This window comes from Anas platyrhynchos, chromosome 18, assembly GCF_047663525.1.
Source record: "Anas platyrhynchos isolate ZD024472 breed Pekin duck chromosome 18, IASCAAS_PekinDuck_T2T, whole genome shotgun sequence".
Taxonomy (NCBI): Eukaryota; Metazoa; Chordata; class Aves; order Anseriformes; family Anatidae; genus Anas; species Anas platyrhynchos.
The window spans coordinates 13638784-13655460 of record NC_092604.1 but is presented as its reverse complement, the minus strand read 5'-3'; the positions used below and the strand labels follow the sequence as shown (position 1 = coordinate 13655460).

Here is a 16677-nt window from a genome sequence, read left to right as displayed (position 1 = left end):
GCGTGAAGCACAACAGCAGCACAAGCTCGGCCGTGAGCTAACGCTGCCGGTGCTGCATGGAACGAGGCCGGGGGCAGGGGCGTGCGAGGAGGGGTCCCTGCGGTGGCTGGGATGGAGCTGGCCGAGAGGAGCCGTCTCTGCTGCCCCCAGCGCCACGCGGCAGGGCTCGTGGTGCCCTGGGGCAGTGCTGGCTCGGGCACCGGCCCCGTCACAGCCCTTGGCTGTAAATACGAGGATTTCTCACCCTCTGTCGGGGCTGCAGGAGGCGACCCGCCCCGCAGTGATGTCCCATCCCATCCCGGCACAGGAACCCGCACGTGGAGCCGGAGGACGGCGGCTGCGTGGAGCAAAGTCTGACCCAGGGCGTGAAGCCGCCCTCTCAGCTCCCGGCCTGCTATCTCTCTGAAAGCAGCACCTGTGAAAAATGTAACTTCTCTGACAGGAGCACTATTATTCTTGAAATACGACTAAATGTTACACAGTAAAAGCATTTTCCTTCTTGAATTAATTACATTTCACCCCCTCCCCCCCCCATTTCCAAGGTAAAGGCTTTAACTGTCCAGCAGAAGAGGCTCTCCTCTCCCGAGCAGATATGAAATTTGGCAAGCCTCATTTATCCTCAAATTTATAATTCAACAGATGCTTTTGCTAACACTTCTTGATAACGTTGCAGCAGAAATACAAGACTTAATTCCTGGTCATGGGAGGTGGAACACGAGTACGAGTATTCCTATTTGTATATTTTAAAATCCTGCTTTCAAATATTATGCTTTGTATGGCTTCCAAATCAGTTTAAACTTTCTTGGAAACTTTTATAATAAACAGTCCTGCTACATAATTTGATGTTTTTAAATGAAAGCATCCAAGCTAATCTATACAAATTAACAGATGTCCTCCTGAAACAGTTAGAAACAAAGAAATGCAGATGCGAACATCATCAGCATCCAAATGAGCTTATTGTAGGACCCTTTAAGGCACATCTGAGCATAGCTCCAGCCTGTAGTCTACCTTTCAACTTGCAAATGACAGTGTCACCAAACACTGTCCTTCCATCAATCAAGCTGGGTCATGAATATACAAAAGGCAGCAGAGAAGCTGGCTACCTCCTGCAGTTCAACTTGGCCTAATTATCTGGGCCTTTCTTTTTGTTCCCATCTGAAGGGTACACACCCAGTCAGCTGCTGGGCAGCCCCAGGCCTCATCACGGGAGGTTACGCACACTGACCCTCCTGCGGACAGCCAATGCAAGTTAAATGTGAGCACCAAATGTCATCTTTCTTATTCATCATTATAAAACTTCCCTCCCCGTTCAAAATACCAATCTGCTGCCATTTTCAGACCCTCCCCCGCGCCCCTCCAAGCTGTCATTTCGCAGCGCTCGCTGCCAGTTGAGTGAATTAGCATCCTAACTGATGTGCTGTTATTCTCCCGTGCATCCCTGGGATGCGTTAACTAATGACCTCCCCCGGAAAACCCAGCCGGCCGGCGGCGTCTCCTCGCCGTTCGCACAGGTCCGGGTGTGCTCCTGGCGCACGCGGGAGCCTCCGAGGCTCTGCTGGGGAAAGCCGCAGGCACCCGCAGGAAAAGGCCCTTCGCAGAGCGCGGCCCTTCACGGCTCACCCGCAGCAAATCGCTGCTAACGCGCTGCTGTCAGCCACCAGCGGCAGCGACGGGAGCCCGGCTGCTCCCAGGGGGCCCCGCAGCTGCTGAGCCCCCAAGGTCACCGCGGCGCCTGCGCCAGCCCCGGGGCCTCTCGTGGCCACGACCCGCGGGCAGCAGAGCTGCTGCAACGCCGCCCATGAGGCTTCTCCCCGAGGGACGCGCTGCACGGGAGGGTGCTGCCCGTGGCTGGGGGCACAGCGCTCATGGGGACCCCCAGCAAGCAGGGCGCAGAGCCCACACCCAGCACCCTGACCCTGACACCCAGGGCTGCAGCCAGCGCTGCCCAGAGCCCGGGGTGCCTCGGGAGCTGCCCGGGGTGCTGCGGGAGCTGCCAGGCCAGCGAACCCGGCGTGGTCCCTGCAGGGCACAAACACAGCTCCAGGCTGGCAGTGCCGGCTGTGCTCCTGGTGGGGTCGGTCTGTGAGATTACGCAGAGCCTAAACCTGGCCAGCACTGTACATGTATGTGGCATACTTTGAATGCTTCCTCTTTATAATAGCTTCGACTCTTCAGCAATTTACTGCTGTCATTTACACTTTTTCCAAAAGATTTAGTATCACGTGTAAACAACAAGCAAAAAGCCCTGTCTGGCACGGGCAGTCCCCTGCTAGGAGCATCCTCGGCATGCAGGAGGGGGACTCCAGAGATGCATGGCCAGCAGAGCCACGTTTCCTCTCGCCGATGCGAGGCCACAGGGGATGTGGGACAGTTTGCACGCCTGCTCTGTGGGGCCAGCACAGCACAGACAGGCTTGGTTACTTCTGGAGTATTTCTGTATTTCTGTAATTCTTCCGCTTTGGTTGAAGGCATACCTGGGCTAACCACAGCTAACCCGGCTACACCACAGGGCACAGGAGCAACATTAAAATTGTATTTGGCAGCAAGTGGCACCGCTTTGCTGTGTTTGTATGGATTGCACTCGCAGACGTACCCCGCAGTAATGCAGTGTGCACTCCCTTGGTACCAGCACGCAGCAGGAGCAGTGTGCTGGGAAGGGCCCGAAGTGTCAGGGAAGTGAGCTTTCGGGTTTATCCCAAAGCTCGTGGGCTCTGCAGGGGGAAGCCCCATTGGCTGAGGTTTTGGTTGGAGCTAACCCCCAGGAACACCGGCTTAACCTGCCCAACCTGTGAAGGCGAAAGGAAGTGGTGGCTCAGGAAGACCTGAGCAGGGACAGCAATCAGACAGGTGCACACAACTGACCGGTGAGCTTGTCTGGGTAATTTGACAATGTTTGTTAACGTGTGACAGCCCCCACAGCAGTTGTGAAGTGGGCCCAAACTTTAATTAAGAGATAAAATAGCAGAGGATTTGCTTTTTCATGCCCAGTAAGATGAGCAGCCCCTGGTAATGCCAGGGCAAGGCAGGTTAGTGGGCTGTGTGCTGCCACGCTGCAGCCTCCAAGGGGACGGGGACAGCTGTCCTCTGGGGCAGGACTCCCAGCACAAGCAGAACAGGGCTTGCTCAGCACCCTGAGCATCCCAAAAACGTGTGAAAAGGCTCCAGAAGCTGAAAGGCAATTCACGGATCTGAAATGCTTCAAGGCCTGGAGTTCCCCATAGGACCACAGTGTCCAGAGTAGCAGTACTCTAGAAACAGGGAGCAGTGAAAAAATTGTCAAATCCTTCTTTTAGAACTGAAATCACTTTATAGACTACCAGAGCTTGCATAAACGTGGGACGAATTTTAATGATTCCGGGTATTTCCTGCCTGTAAATGGCAGTGGTCGGTGCGAGGACTGACCCCGGGTCACCCCAGCACATCGCTGAGCCTGCAGCACCCCAGCGCCTCTGGCCCATGCAGGGCCGGGCTCAGCCCCCATGGCGAACACACGCCAACACCTGCAAAAGCTCCTCGGGCACAGATGTGAGAGCCACGACCCCGCACCACCTCCCTGCCCCGGCCCAGGCCCTGCGCTGGCAGCAGACGCCCACACAGATCCGCAGCCAGAGCCGCTCCGAGCAGCAGGGAGTGAGGGAGAAGTTAATCCAGGGAATGACCTTTAGGAGGAAACCGTAGCACAGATAACTTGTCTTATAGAAACGAAAGCAAAAATAAAATCTGCATCCCTGATTCCTTTTTCCTTTCAAAGCTGGGTGTCTGACTTTGCAAACTGTATTATATATGTTTACATTTCTATAAAGGCAAGTGCTCCTTGGAGGAGCAGCTTAGGTAATTCACATTTGCATCATGTGTAGCTATGATAAATAATAAATACATAGCTGATAAATGGTACTGTGCAACTGGAAGACCTATTTTTTATTGAATGGCTGACTAAATACTCATGTAAAAGTCATAACTTGATGCTTCTTTTACCCCGAGGCTGCAGTAATTTATTGTAGTAATTTATACAGGCTGCTGTGGTAAGGGGACAGTTTTAGCCCAGCCTGGGGACTGCCCCGTCCCACCAGCTCCTCCCTGCGGGTGCGCGGGAGGATTTGACAGGGACCTGCAGAGAGCAGAGGGGTCGGCGGGTCAAACCCGGTGCTTTAGGTGCAATGGGGCCAGGGGATGAGGCCGGTGGGGACACGGGCTGCTCCAGCACCCCACAGTCCATGCAGTGCCCTTGCAATGTCCCCTACACATGCTGCAGAGCCACGCACATAGACCCCGTGTGCACAGACCCCACGTGCACAGACCCCATGCCATGCACACACACCCCCATACCCATGGGTCCATCTCCCAGCCCTCGCCCCGCGGTGTGTGCCCTGCCGGTCCCTCTGCGTGGCCGCTGGAGCCCTGCCCGCGCCTGGGCCCCTCTCCAGGAATGTGATTTTAACCCCGCTCCTGCCCACCCCACCGCCACACCAGGGAACCGCTCCGGGGAGTTCACCGACAGCCTAAAAGCTGCCAGTCAGGCAGGAGAAATAAGGTTCATAAAGCACAGACCTGACGTCCAGCCTGTGAGACAGAGATAATAAATACTGGCGGGGCGATGCCTGGAACTTCTCTCTAAAAACGTGCGGAGGACAAAACGATTCCTCCCAAAACACAAGTGGGCCCCATCGCCGCCAGCACGCCACAGAATTAATTGGAGAGGAAATTTAAGAAATATATTCCCGGCAATATTCTGCCTTTGATAATTTAGAGGCAGCCATGATAACCACTATTTGTACATGACAGTCATATGAAATAATAAACCTTGCTAGCTATAAACATTACCAAATTCTGACACTATTGATTTATTATGTCTAACAGTGACATCAAACCGAACAACTGACAGAAACAATGTTACAGCTTTAAGAGCAGTTTGTCAACGATTAATTCTGCCAAACGGGGTTTAGTTTTATGCTGGGACTGCTTGTCTAGCAGTTGTCAATCCAAGCAAAAATTACTACTGCCACACGTCTGCTCACGCCAGCCCGAGGCGCCGCTCCGCTAGCCCTCATTACCCCTATCACTGCAAATACAGATGCAAGGCCAGTCCCTATTTAATATGCGTGTTAATTATGCAAATTATTAATTGGGCTGGTGCTTGAGGACTTGTGTTTATGCCCAGATTAGAGTCAATAACTGTATCACACAGCATTTTAAGCCTGACCTGTGACAGAAATAAAGCTGTGCTGAAAGCAACGTTCTCTCCCACCAGCGCGGTGTGGCACAGCGGCTGCTCACCGTGCTGCCTGCTCACCGTGCCCCCTGCTCACCCTGCTGCCTGCTCACCGTGCTGCCTGCTCACCGTGCCCCCTGCTCACCATGCCCCCTGCTCACTCTGCCGGCCTCTCACTGTGCCGACCTCTCACCGCGCCGGCTACCAGCCACGCTCAGCCGCTCGCCCCGTTGGGCACAGCCCAGCCTCTTGGCTGGCCCCCATGGGCACCCACGCTCCCTGGCGCCCGCCTCAGCTCCTGGCTTCTTCCCGCATTTTCATGGCCATTTTTCCATTAGGAACGTGGTTTTGTGCTGTTTATATTACACTGTCAATAAAAAGCGTATGACATGATATTATACGTTGTAAATTTGTTTGATTTTTTTTTTAAATCAAATACAGTTAAACGTGTAAAGATAGAGGGTAAAGCTGGAAGGCTTTTCCAATTAAAATTTACAGCAGACAATGTTGTAAATTTTATACAGTTGTAATGCTTGCTGCAGTTGTGCTGAAATGGGAACTATTGATCAGCCTGATTTCCCAGGATACACGAGGGGGAAACAAGGTATTGCACAAGCAGAAACAAAACTTTCATTTGTAAAGCCTTCTATTATACTTTACTGCCCTCATTTGGTTCCAGATGCATCTCTCTTAGCAGAAGAAATAAGGTCAGAGCCTCTTCCCCAAAGAATAACAGAGCAGAGAAGGTTAACGGGGTGCTCCACATCGCTCTGAGCTGCAAACTGGCCCGTTCTGGCTCACCCGGTGCAAGTGCTGGCTGCGGTGCAGCACGGGCACCCTGCACGGGCACCCAGCACAGGACACCCAGCACGAAGCACCCAGCACAGCGTGGGGGATCGCTGCAGCCCCAGGACCTGCTCCAGTAGTGTCTGGGGAGCCCCTGAATGCAACAGAAGGTCTGTGGGCACCCAAAGATCAGTTCACAAACAGCAAGGCCACATCTTTAGCTAGGATAATACTTAGGAATGTATCCAGACTGATCTACTTTGGCAGAACTTAGAAAATAGTGCATTAAAATCAAAGGGGGAAGGCAGCACGCTGTGGCTGGGAAGGTGTGCCTCAGGCCAGCGGAGCACCGAGGCACCCCCTTGGTCACTTGGTGTTTCCCAGGCTCATGCTGTGGACACACAGGCACAGGCACAGTTTGTGTTCCTCACAAGCCGAACCAGCACATGGTGCCGCATGTTACCCAGGTCGCTGCGAGGGGTGCGTTAATGGCACAGGCCCTGGCTCCAGCGGGCAGGAGGCACACGGGCACCATCCTGCGGTGCCACCGGAGCTGCGGACGGCCCGGCCAGCCGCGGTCATGAGCAGCTCGGGCAGGGCTGGGGTGTCACGGCAGGTGGGGGCCACGCAGCACCGGGCTGTGGCACCCGCCACAGAGCAGACCCTGCCGGGCAGCACGGCCACCCAGCAGCACCAGCCTGCTGCTCGCTTCCCCCAGCTGTTAGCGACGTTCGGACCAGATACGCTCTCTCCTCTGTGGAGAAGATAACGTTTTGTAATGGAAAGCCTGGCACAAACGGAGCTGCCGCCCATCCAACAGCTCTGTTAGTCTATGCTAAGAGCATTTACATATGAATTATGGCCACCTCCAGACTCAGATACGATTTTCTCTTTCGTTTGCACATTTTCCGCACTTCTTCCTTCACTGCCCTGCAGTGACTGTGCCAGGGCCCCAGTCCTGAGCTTTCTAGAAAGGGCTCCAGGGGGCTGAGGTGCCCTGCGGGATGCTCCTCACCCTGCTCCTACAGTGCTGAGCAGCTCAGCCCCGGGGCCGGGCAGCCCTCGGGTGCCCTGGGGCTGCTGGGGCCCGGACCCAGCTCATCCCGCAGCCGTGCGGGCAGCACACGCAACGTGCCGCGAGCCACCCGCTTTGAGAGGTGCCGCCTGGCCCCGCAGAGCCAGCTGAAACCTGCGGTGGCACCTGCCTGCACCGACGTGAATCTAAAACAGAAACAACAAAGCCGTGGCTAAGTTAAAAGGAGGAAAAAACAGACAATGGATGATCCCAATAATGGGAAAAGATAACAAAGCCCCTGGATCCTAGCATCTGGCACTAAATGCACTTTTCTGTAAACTGAATGGCGGCTTCCAAACTGCGCCAAGCATCACTCCTTTGCCAAGGCAGTAAACAGCTTTTATCAGCAATAATGATGGCATAATCCCAGCTAAAAAGGAAAGTAACATATGGCAGCAGCCCTACAAACACCATCCCAACAAAGTAGGGGGCATTTTTATTACAGCGTCCACTTGCAGAAAACCTGCCAGACTACTTCTCTCTTTTCTCCTCTCTTTTTTTACAGGTTATCATCTTCGCTGTTTGAGCTGAATGTGGCATTTGGGAGTTTTAGACTAATGAGTTCATTTTTCTAGGGAAAAAAAAAAAAAGGGGGAAGAAAAGATACCCAGAACTGACAGATGACAACTAACGCAAACAGGCTTGTGAAATGAACATATATGCTTAACACAGTGCTTTGGAAAAATAAATGCTGCAAAGGTGCCACATTACTTCAAATATTATTATACGGTTTAGTCTGAGGTGCAGTGCTGTGTTTGGAAAACAAATATGTGGGAAGTAATAATTCAGACCTTAAACAATTTTTTTCCCTAATGGTGCAATATGTTATATAGGAGCACTGCTAATAGGTCAGGTGCAAATCAGTGCAAATTTTGTTTACAAGCTGATTTCAAAAACAAAATTAATCTAACATTATTAACCTTTTTTAATGGCTGGCATCCTCATTTATATTTGTGGATGTAATATTCACAAAACTGATTTCAAGCCCAACTGTATATTTATCAATAACAGCATGAGACACAATGCCCGTGTGAAACGCATTGGTGTGGACTACAGAACAGTTTGCCGTCACACTGTCTTGCTTTTAATTGATGAAACAGTGGTTCACTTTTTCGTTATTTGTTATGATTTGCTGAAATATCATCTCCAAATAAAGAGATTCCAATCTCACTTTGGCTGTGCAATCTCATCACGCAATTATTTGAAAACATTACAGTTCACTAATTATCATGCTAATTATTTTGCCCTATACATTTGCCATCCCGTTGTACAATTAAGCATAGAGTGCAAACCTTTGTTTAGTCCATGCAAATGCATGTGCTGATTGAAGAATGAATGTGAAAAAGTGGAGGAATGCACTAATATTTTTTTGACATCTTTACCTATAAATATTTTTTCAGACTGAAAAATGTATCTAATAGCTCCACTCACTGATGTGCACTGCAGTTTACCACAGTGTCTATATTTCTGTTGTCAGTTTTACAGTATCTCCCTTCATTAAACCTATCAAGTTTTCCTTTTGATCATGCAACCAAGGCCAGAAGACAGATATCTTCCTGGAACAGAGCAGTCTGCCAAGTCTTTCACAAGACCAGCTTTAACCTCCCTATTGATTTTCTCAACACTGCAGCCATTCATTGTTTGTGACATTTGGCTGTCGGCTCTTTAACACCCTTCAACCAAATCAATTTCATATTTTTGTCAATGCCCTGCTAGAGGATGAGCAAAATGGGAAGAGACTTAGCATGATTTAGAATGTTGATTTCCTAGAGCAGTTTTATCTGTAGTTTTTACAAGCCTTATAAAGTTAATTCAACATGTTTATTTAAGCATACGTAATAAATTGGGAGAGAAGCACTACCAGAGTTAAGTTTCAAATTCCCCAAATCTAATTCATGAAGGAAACTGAATTATTATATCAATGTCAGTAAAAATAAATGTGCAGCGGTCCTGATCCTTCCAAAACCCAAAAACAAATTAGGCAGGTCCCTGGCCAGTCCCTGCCTGCTGTGCCAAGCCCGTGTCAGAGCTGAGCGCGAGCGCCAGCCCACACCCGGCCCCGCCAGCAACACGGGGCACTCCCCGGTGTCCCCCACTGCTGCTTCCCCGCGTGATGAGAGGCAGCCAGGCTGGGCCCAAAAATAGACATAATTGTGCTTCCTAGCAGTGTCCATCAGAAAACAACACTTACAGAGCCAGAGAACGAGCCATGCCCTACAGAGAAGGGCTTGCCAGAGGTCGGCGCCGGATCCTCAAGGACAGGGTGACAGCAGAGCCGCCTGCTCCCTCACACAGGAATTGTACCTGTTCCTGCACATTTTCGGGGGCATTACTGTCCCATCACAGAAGGCAATCCCTCTGCTCTGAGCTGCTGCAGGCACTGCCAGTGGGAACGGGAGCCACGGCCATAGGAAAGCAAGCAAGGAGCCCGGTCCTTGACAGGCCTGGAGCACCCCATGGCCCTCCAAGTAACCGGTGAAACAAAAGCACCCAACGCAGACCCCAAACACATGCCATTCACCTAGGCCTTGCTGAAGGAGGTCTGGCCTCTGGAGCAAATGTGTTTGGAGATCTTCAGGAGCCCGGGTTGTGCTGCACGCTGCCTCTGCAGCCGGGCAGGGTGTACTGGTGGGCCCCTCCTGCACAGCCAAGTGACTTGCAACCAGCACACTCATCTGATAGACCAGAGGCATTAAAATGGGGATTAACAGCCTGGCAGCTTGAACAGCTTATTTGGAGTCCTAGGCACTGTTGTGTAAATATGTATTTAGGGCATTTCTAGGATGCATGTTAAAGATGCGGTGGATTGTACCCGTGTCTCTCGGCACAGCTGGATTTATGCGATGTTTATTAGAAGTCCTGTAGGTACCGTGTGCCTGGTAAACACGGTTATGGAATCAGTTACTGCCTGTAACGATCTAGCTTGATCTTTTGTGTGTGTCTGCACATCTCCTCACACATCCAGCTTAATCTCCTACCCTCAGGAGGGAAAAGGCGAAGAGGTGTGTTCAAGGAAAGGACAATAGAGCTTTTGCTGAGCAGGCCTGCAGAATTGTCCAGTGTCCTGCCTGCAGCATGGAGGTTTCCTCCCTGGCTGCTGGGGAGCAGGCATGGTCCTTCCACTGCATGCCCCTCTACTTTTTATCCCCTGATGAATGGGAGACAGCCTAAGCTGTGGTGGTTGCAAGGACGAGGAGGACTGTGATGGCGCAGCTGGCACTTCACTACATCAGGGACACGAGCAGAAGGGAACTCCTGCCCCCAAGGGCCACAGGGAAGGCCGAGGGGCCATTCCTGTCCTGCCCAAGCCCCCCGAGCACACCCTGTGCCCCAGCCCAGCCTCTGCCCCCGCTGCCAGGCGCCTCCCGGGCAGCAAGGCCCGACCTGGCCGAGCAGCAGGGGAAAGCCTGATGAGAAATGAGTTGGAACAAAACCTGTAGTAAAAAGAGGTTATAACTCTCAGCCTAGACCCTGGGGGAAGGAGGGCAGTGAGTTTAAAATACTGTGTCAGTAAACCCCAGCTGATGGGGCACGGGGGGCCGGGATGGCACAGGGTAGGATGGGGCAGGCAGGTGAAGCCCTGCACAGGGGGGCTGCAGCACCATGGCCACAGGACCCCACAGCAGTGCTGCCCCAGAGCACCCTGACATTGCTCTCCTTCAGCTGAAGGAGACCAGGCCCACAGACAGCAGCCCTTCACCCAGCCAGCCCCTCCCTGAACAAAGGCTCCTTCTCCCAGCTCCTCGTTGTTTTGCTCAGAGCTGCCTTTCAGCACCACCAAGAAAAATGCAGCCAGACTTGGCTTTTTTTAATAAGCATTTCTCAAAATTAAAGCAAGAACCTGTCCAGCCTCAAGTGGAAGAAATGAAGGGATCGAATTATGAGCAGAACAGGGGTGTGTAGAACTGCCAACTGCTCCACATCTGCTCTGGCACGCTCACCACATGCGTGCCAAACACCCCGCTTTATGGTGCCAGTAAGGGCAGCTGGCGAGCTCTGGGGGTCTGGGATCGGCGTGGGGCTGGGAGGGCCGGGGGGCTGCCCACCACGGGCACCAGTCCCCAGGCAGCACCAGCCTGGTCCCCACGCCCCCGGCTCTCTGCACCCAGCAGTAGAGCAGCAGAGGGGCTGGTGGTGTGTCCCCCAAGCCCTGGGGTGTAGGACAGCAAGAGTGCCCCTGCCCGGCACTGGGATGGAGCTTGAGCAGCCTTCAGATGGTGGGAGACTACGGCTGCTCCTACACCTGGACGGAGGAGGATGCAAAATACCAGAAACTCAATCCAAGGCAGTTTTCATACCCAATGAGGCAGCAAAGAAGCAGCCTGAAAAATGTATGTTAATGTATTTGCTACCCTTTTTAGTCTTCTAGCACCACGTGGGAGGACACAGGAATTTCTCACTCACAATAATCTCAGAATATTCCATTATTTCCCTGTTTATTTTGCTTTGGGATTTTTTCCGCTATGCCCCGATATCCTCCTATTTTCAGCTGCAGCATGTTTACTTTAATGACGCCTTAACCTAGAAATAGTCTGCAGTTGTTTACCCACTGGTAGAGCTTCAAATATTATATTCTCACTTTTTTAAATCAGTGCAGACACCTGAGACAAAAAGTGTCCCAAAAGCTGCCTACAAGAGCTACATGCTGGTCACTCTTTCTTGTCAAGGTTGATTTATTGCCTCCTTGCTGTTCAATTTCACATTTTGTCCTCATCATATCCGTGGCTCATGATCATTCTAGGCTGACCCTTGTAGGGCAGGCAGGGAATATTGATAAAACAATTATCTGTTAGCCGTTCATTTGATTTTCCATTTCAATTACGGATTGCACGAGGCAAAAGGAAAAAGATTGCATCATTGATTTTTCTACCTTACAACAGTAAAGAGTTGCTTTGATGGTTATAAAATGAATGCAACTCAACCATGCTTTTAAAGGTCATATTTTTTGTTTTACTATATTTCTTAAAAGCCTTAATATATGCAACTGTACAGGGGGAGAAAGACTGTATCGTCGGATCAGATAACTAGATACAAAGCACACATATGTCAAAGAAACACCGGTGGAAAAAAGAAAAAAAAAACAACACTTGCTCTGATGTATTTACAATAAATCTGATCTTCCCAAACAAACTCCTCAGCATCATTTCACAGCTGAGATGTGGCTCTGTAGTCAAATGCCTGCCTGCAAATGCCTCTCCTTGCATGCAGCTAAGGAGAATTTAACAAGCCGTTCCTGGAAAAGTGGCCTCCTGCCTGATGGAAAGCTCCATGCTCTGTCTCTCAGCTCTACGGTATTATTGCACATTAAGAGTTTGTTCAGTTCACGTAATATGCAGAGAGCTGTTACAGAAAGAGACATATTATCCCTACTAAACAGAACTATGTTAAAACTTCACCTATCTGAGAGGATGATAATGTGCTCTTGCCAGCCAGTGATCCAGGACGGTCACACTCGCGCAGGAACGGTGCTGAACCTCCTGCACTTCATTACGGTTCAGCGCATGGTACAGCTCCGGGGGATTTTCACATGGCCGACCCTCGGAGAAGTTCAGCCTTTGATCAAGGTTTAGCGTGCCTGGAGTGGCCGTGGTGCAGGAAAGGGTTTCCATTTTCTGTGTCATGGGGTGCCAGTGCTGATCTCCTTAAAGCCCTAGAGTTTTCTTCCAAGACTGGATTACGCTCAGCAATTAAGGTAATGAACTGGCTGAGGTAACAAAGCATAATGATCTCTTTTGTCCTTTGAATGCTTATGAACTCTGCTCATTCACAATAGTCTGGAATGCAAAGCTTTCTCCAACACTGCGCGGCTTAAAACTGTGTAAAAATGATTACTTCCATTATGCCTTCATGGTTTGACATTTTTAATTTAAACACCTGTAATATTTAAGCATACTTCTCAGAACCAAAATACCCACTCTCAAAGAATGCTAGCTTGTAATTCTTGTAATATTTTGACATCTTATGAGTATTATTTTAATGCCTGAAAAGATAATGTGATGAATCCATTACAAATATATCAAAATATGTGTATAGGGGACTGTTTCTCACTTTTTGTTTCAAAACAATGGATTTCTTTAAATAAGGCACAACAGCTGAGAGAGCAGTACTATTTTCATAAGGCAGTATACTGTGTCAATAATGGAAACAGCCGAACAACATTGCCTCTGCATATGGGCAGACAAATGCAACAGAACTTTCGCTTCAAATGAAGTCCTTTTATGCTGCATTAAATACTGTCTTACACTTTACAATCCTTTCTGAGCACAGGATATTTTTATGCAGCTATTACACTTTTTAAAAACGTTTACTTAAGGTTTTATTTATTTATTTTGAAACATCTGGCTACTACTTTTATATTTTTTTCAATTTTTTTGCATGATATAAACCTTCTGCACTGCAGAATCCGCTGCACTCTGATCTTTCATCTTAACACATTTCCAGCCCCAAATTTCACTTCAATCTCACCTCATCTCTCCATACTACATTAACCCCTGGCAATTGCCTTCCAAATGACCCCATTAAGCTGTAATTGCCTCAGCAGGCCTGCACTTTCGCTTGTAATTCTGTACCTCTCATCTCCCAGACGTTCTCTCAGCATCATTTCGTGTTCTGGCTCCCTTCACTGAGCTCAGCTTATGACCTCGCTGCACCATGGCCGAAATGACTACTAAAAGCATAACAGAGACGGAATTCCATTACTTATTTTTAAAAGTTCTCTGGTGCCCTAATGTAATATTCTTTGGGGAGTGTTGTCAAGGATACCAAGCACCAGCCATTAAAACCTTTTGTTTCCCAAGGCATTCCGTCTTTTATTAATAAATAAAGATAAAGAGAAGCTCATCCACCCTCCAGAAAGTCAGCGTGTGTTTGCAATGGTCTGGTACAACTTCAAGCCTTATTCTGCCCCTTGTATTTAAAGAATGGCTGGGCTACACCTAGGAGCAAGGCAATGCAGGCTGGAAGCTGCAGCGTGCTCTATCCAGCAGAAGTGCTGCACAGATAAATTAAAGTCGTTCTGCAGATAATTTTTCAGGAGCAACTCTGCACAGTAACGCCTACCTTTAGCATATGCTCCGCTCGCACCTATAAAGAAAATTAAAGCTGAGGTCCAAGTAGCCCTCTGCACGGACACCAAACAGGGGAAGAGGAAAACACTAAAACTATCATATCCCACTGTCACCGCTAACAGTCTATCAAGGATAATGGGAATCCCCAATGGGGGTGAACAAAACAGCATGGAAAAAGCTGCCTAATCCTTTAACTGGGTTTGTGGCTCAAATGTGTTAAGGAGGAACCTCCTGCTCACGGCTGTTGTGAGATGGCCAGGAGACATATATTTTAGATTGAAAATTAATTGGTGCTGGATCCAAGCAAGCCTTTGTAGCAAGCAGTAACCTTTTCATTTTATGGTCATGACACTGAAATATTAAGAGCCCTCTTCTCCCATAAACTATATAAACAGAGGCACTCTGAAAAATGGAGGTAGTTTTTTTCTGTGGCAGAGAAGGAGTTTTACTCTTAATTCATAATAAAACTCGGCACTGGGGCTGAGGGTGGTGTCAGACCCAGGCCGGACCCGGCGGGTGCAGGCACAGCGGCTCCTCACCAGCCCCTCATGGGGGCTGCGGCACCCAGGACCCCTGCTGCACCCTCCTGGGTCTGCTCCTTTGTGATGGAAGCAGGCTCGGATCACCGACAAGATGAGAGCCTGGCCTGACCCTGCCGTGTCCTCGCGGAGGGCAGCACGGCACGGCACGGCCAGGCCAGGGCCGGGAGCAGTGGCAGCAGCCGGGTGCCCACACCGCCGCTCAGGAGGGCCTGCCCTGCTGCCTCGGCGCCACATGGGCTGCCCCACCGGGTCCAAGGCCGATAGGTGGCTTTCTTAGCCAATGCTGACTGCTGCCCCTTGACTATCACCCCTAAATATCACCTCATCTACAGCAGCTACAAGAGCTGAAAGCGGGTCACTCAGGGAGCACAGCTGAAGCTCCGTCTGCTGCACCCAACAAGGAGCCGCAGCTGGGCCTGCGGGGTGTGGGGGCACACGCCCGGCCACAGGGTGCAGGCACCAGCACCACAGCGCCCAGGGAAGGGCCCGTCAGAGGCCGTCAAAACCCACGGCTGTGCAGATGTGGCTCCCTGCCCACAAAACCCATCTCACAAGCTGCTGGCTGATGGGACAGCGTGTCAGAAAGGTCTTTGCTTCACGCATGACCTGCTAGCCGTCTCCTTACACATCTGCTCCTAATCACCATCAGAGACTAGTGCTAGACCAAGTCAGCTCTCCACCTGATTCAGGAGACCCAGATGATTTGGTTGAATTTGTTTTAACCTTATTTCAGGTAATAATGAGTTAGCATGGATCTTTAACCAATAAATACATTTCATTCAGGAGTCCCAAACAAAAGCAAATTCCTGAGAGCTTTTTCATTTCTCCTCTCTGGAAAGCCGGAGATGGCCTGTGTCTGAGGACATCTGTGTGTCTGTGATGCTGGGAGGTGACACTCTGTGGTAGCGCATGTCGTGCTAAAACTGACTAATGTCACCAGGACTACTGCACGTGTCTCTGCAGGGCCGCACATCGGCCGATGCCCTCCCCGACTTCCGAGGGACATCTCAGCACTGGAGGTAGCACAGGAGGCTTCTAAAAAGGCTGTCCCTCAGCCCCAAAGCCATGTCCCTCTGACTGTTTTCTGGGGAGGATCTACATAGATCTAAAAGGATAAAGTAAATCAGTCTAATCACTTATCTGCTCCAAAGGTACCAGAGTAAATAAGAAATGAAAGGTAACTTCTACATAAAGACATGGTTTCTGCTGGCAGATGTCTGAGCTTGGCTTCTTCCTGTGGCTGCATGTAGGCTGCACATTGCAGTGTGCATCACAGCTCTGTCTGCATTTATTCTACACACTAGGCAGGAAATTTCCATTTCATGCATCACTCACGTTTTGTACTGATTCCACAAAGTCAGTGCTTACACTCAACATAAAACCAAGAGGAACTCTAATTGGTTTGTTGTTGCTATTGTTTGAGATTTCAGTTTAGGCTCATTGGGCACCAATTTTGTTTGTTTTTCAGTGAAGCTTGTGTTATTAAAGTGAAAAGCAGAGTCAAGAAGCTGAATAAGAAGTCAATGTATATAAGGTATTTTTGTTTTCTTTAAAATGAACTTGGATTTTATCATATTCCACTAGTCTGTAAAGCAAAGATAATACCATTTTTGCCGATATCCTGACAAAAAATCAGCACCAACTAAGGCCATAATCACCAGACCTGATGCTGCCCTGGTTCGCTCATAAGCACACAGCAGCAAGGGTCATCTTCACAGAGTGCTTTGCACAGTGCTGAGCACATGGCAGCCTCTGAGTGTCACCTGCCTGCCAAGAGCACGCTGGGCTGTGCTCCCTCGCACCAGGAGCAATGCAGTGCCAACACACTCATTTCCATGGAACATTTTGGCTTTTCTCATTACCAGCTTAAACAGGACTTAAATCCTGTACAGAATCTGTCGAGTTCTTCCATGCAGAGGTTACCAGAATGCTGCCAAAAAAAAACCAACTCAGAAATGCTACAAATACCCAAACACCTGAAATCACTAAAGACAAAGT

The 16677-nt window shown here is 49.9% G+C and overlaps 1 protein-coding gene across 5 annotated transcripts in view; it reads right to left on the bottom strand.

The window, feature by feature from the left end:
* Nucleotides 1–16677, bottom strand: part of PBX3 (PBX homeobox 3) — a 111927-nt gene that overhangs the window by 52693 nt on the left and 42557 nt on the right. The gene's annotated exons all lie outside the window — the stretch shown is intronic.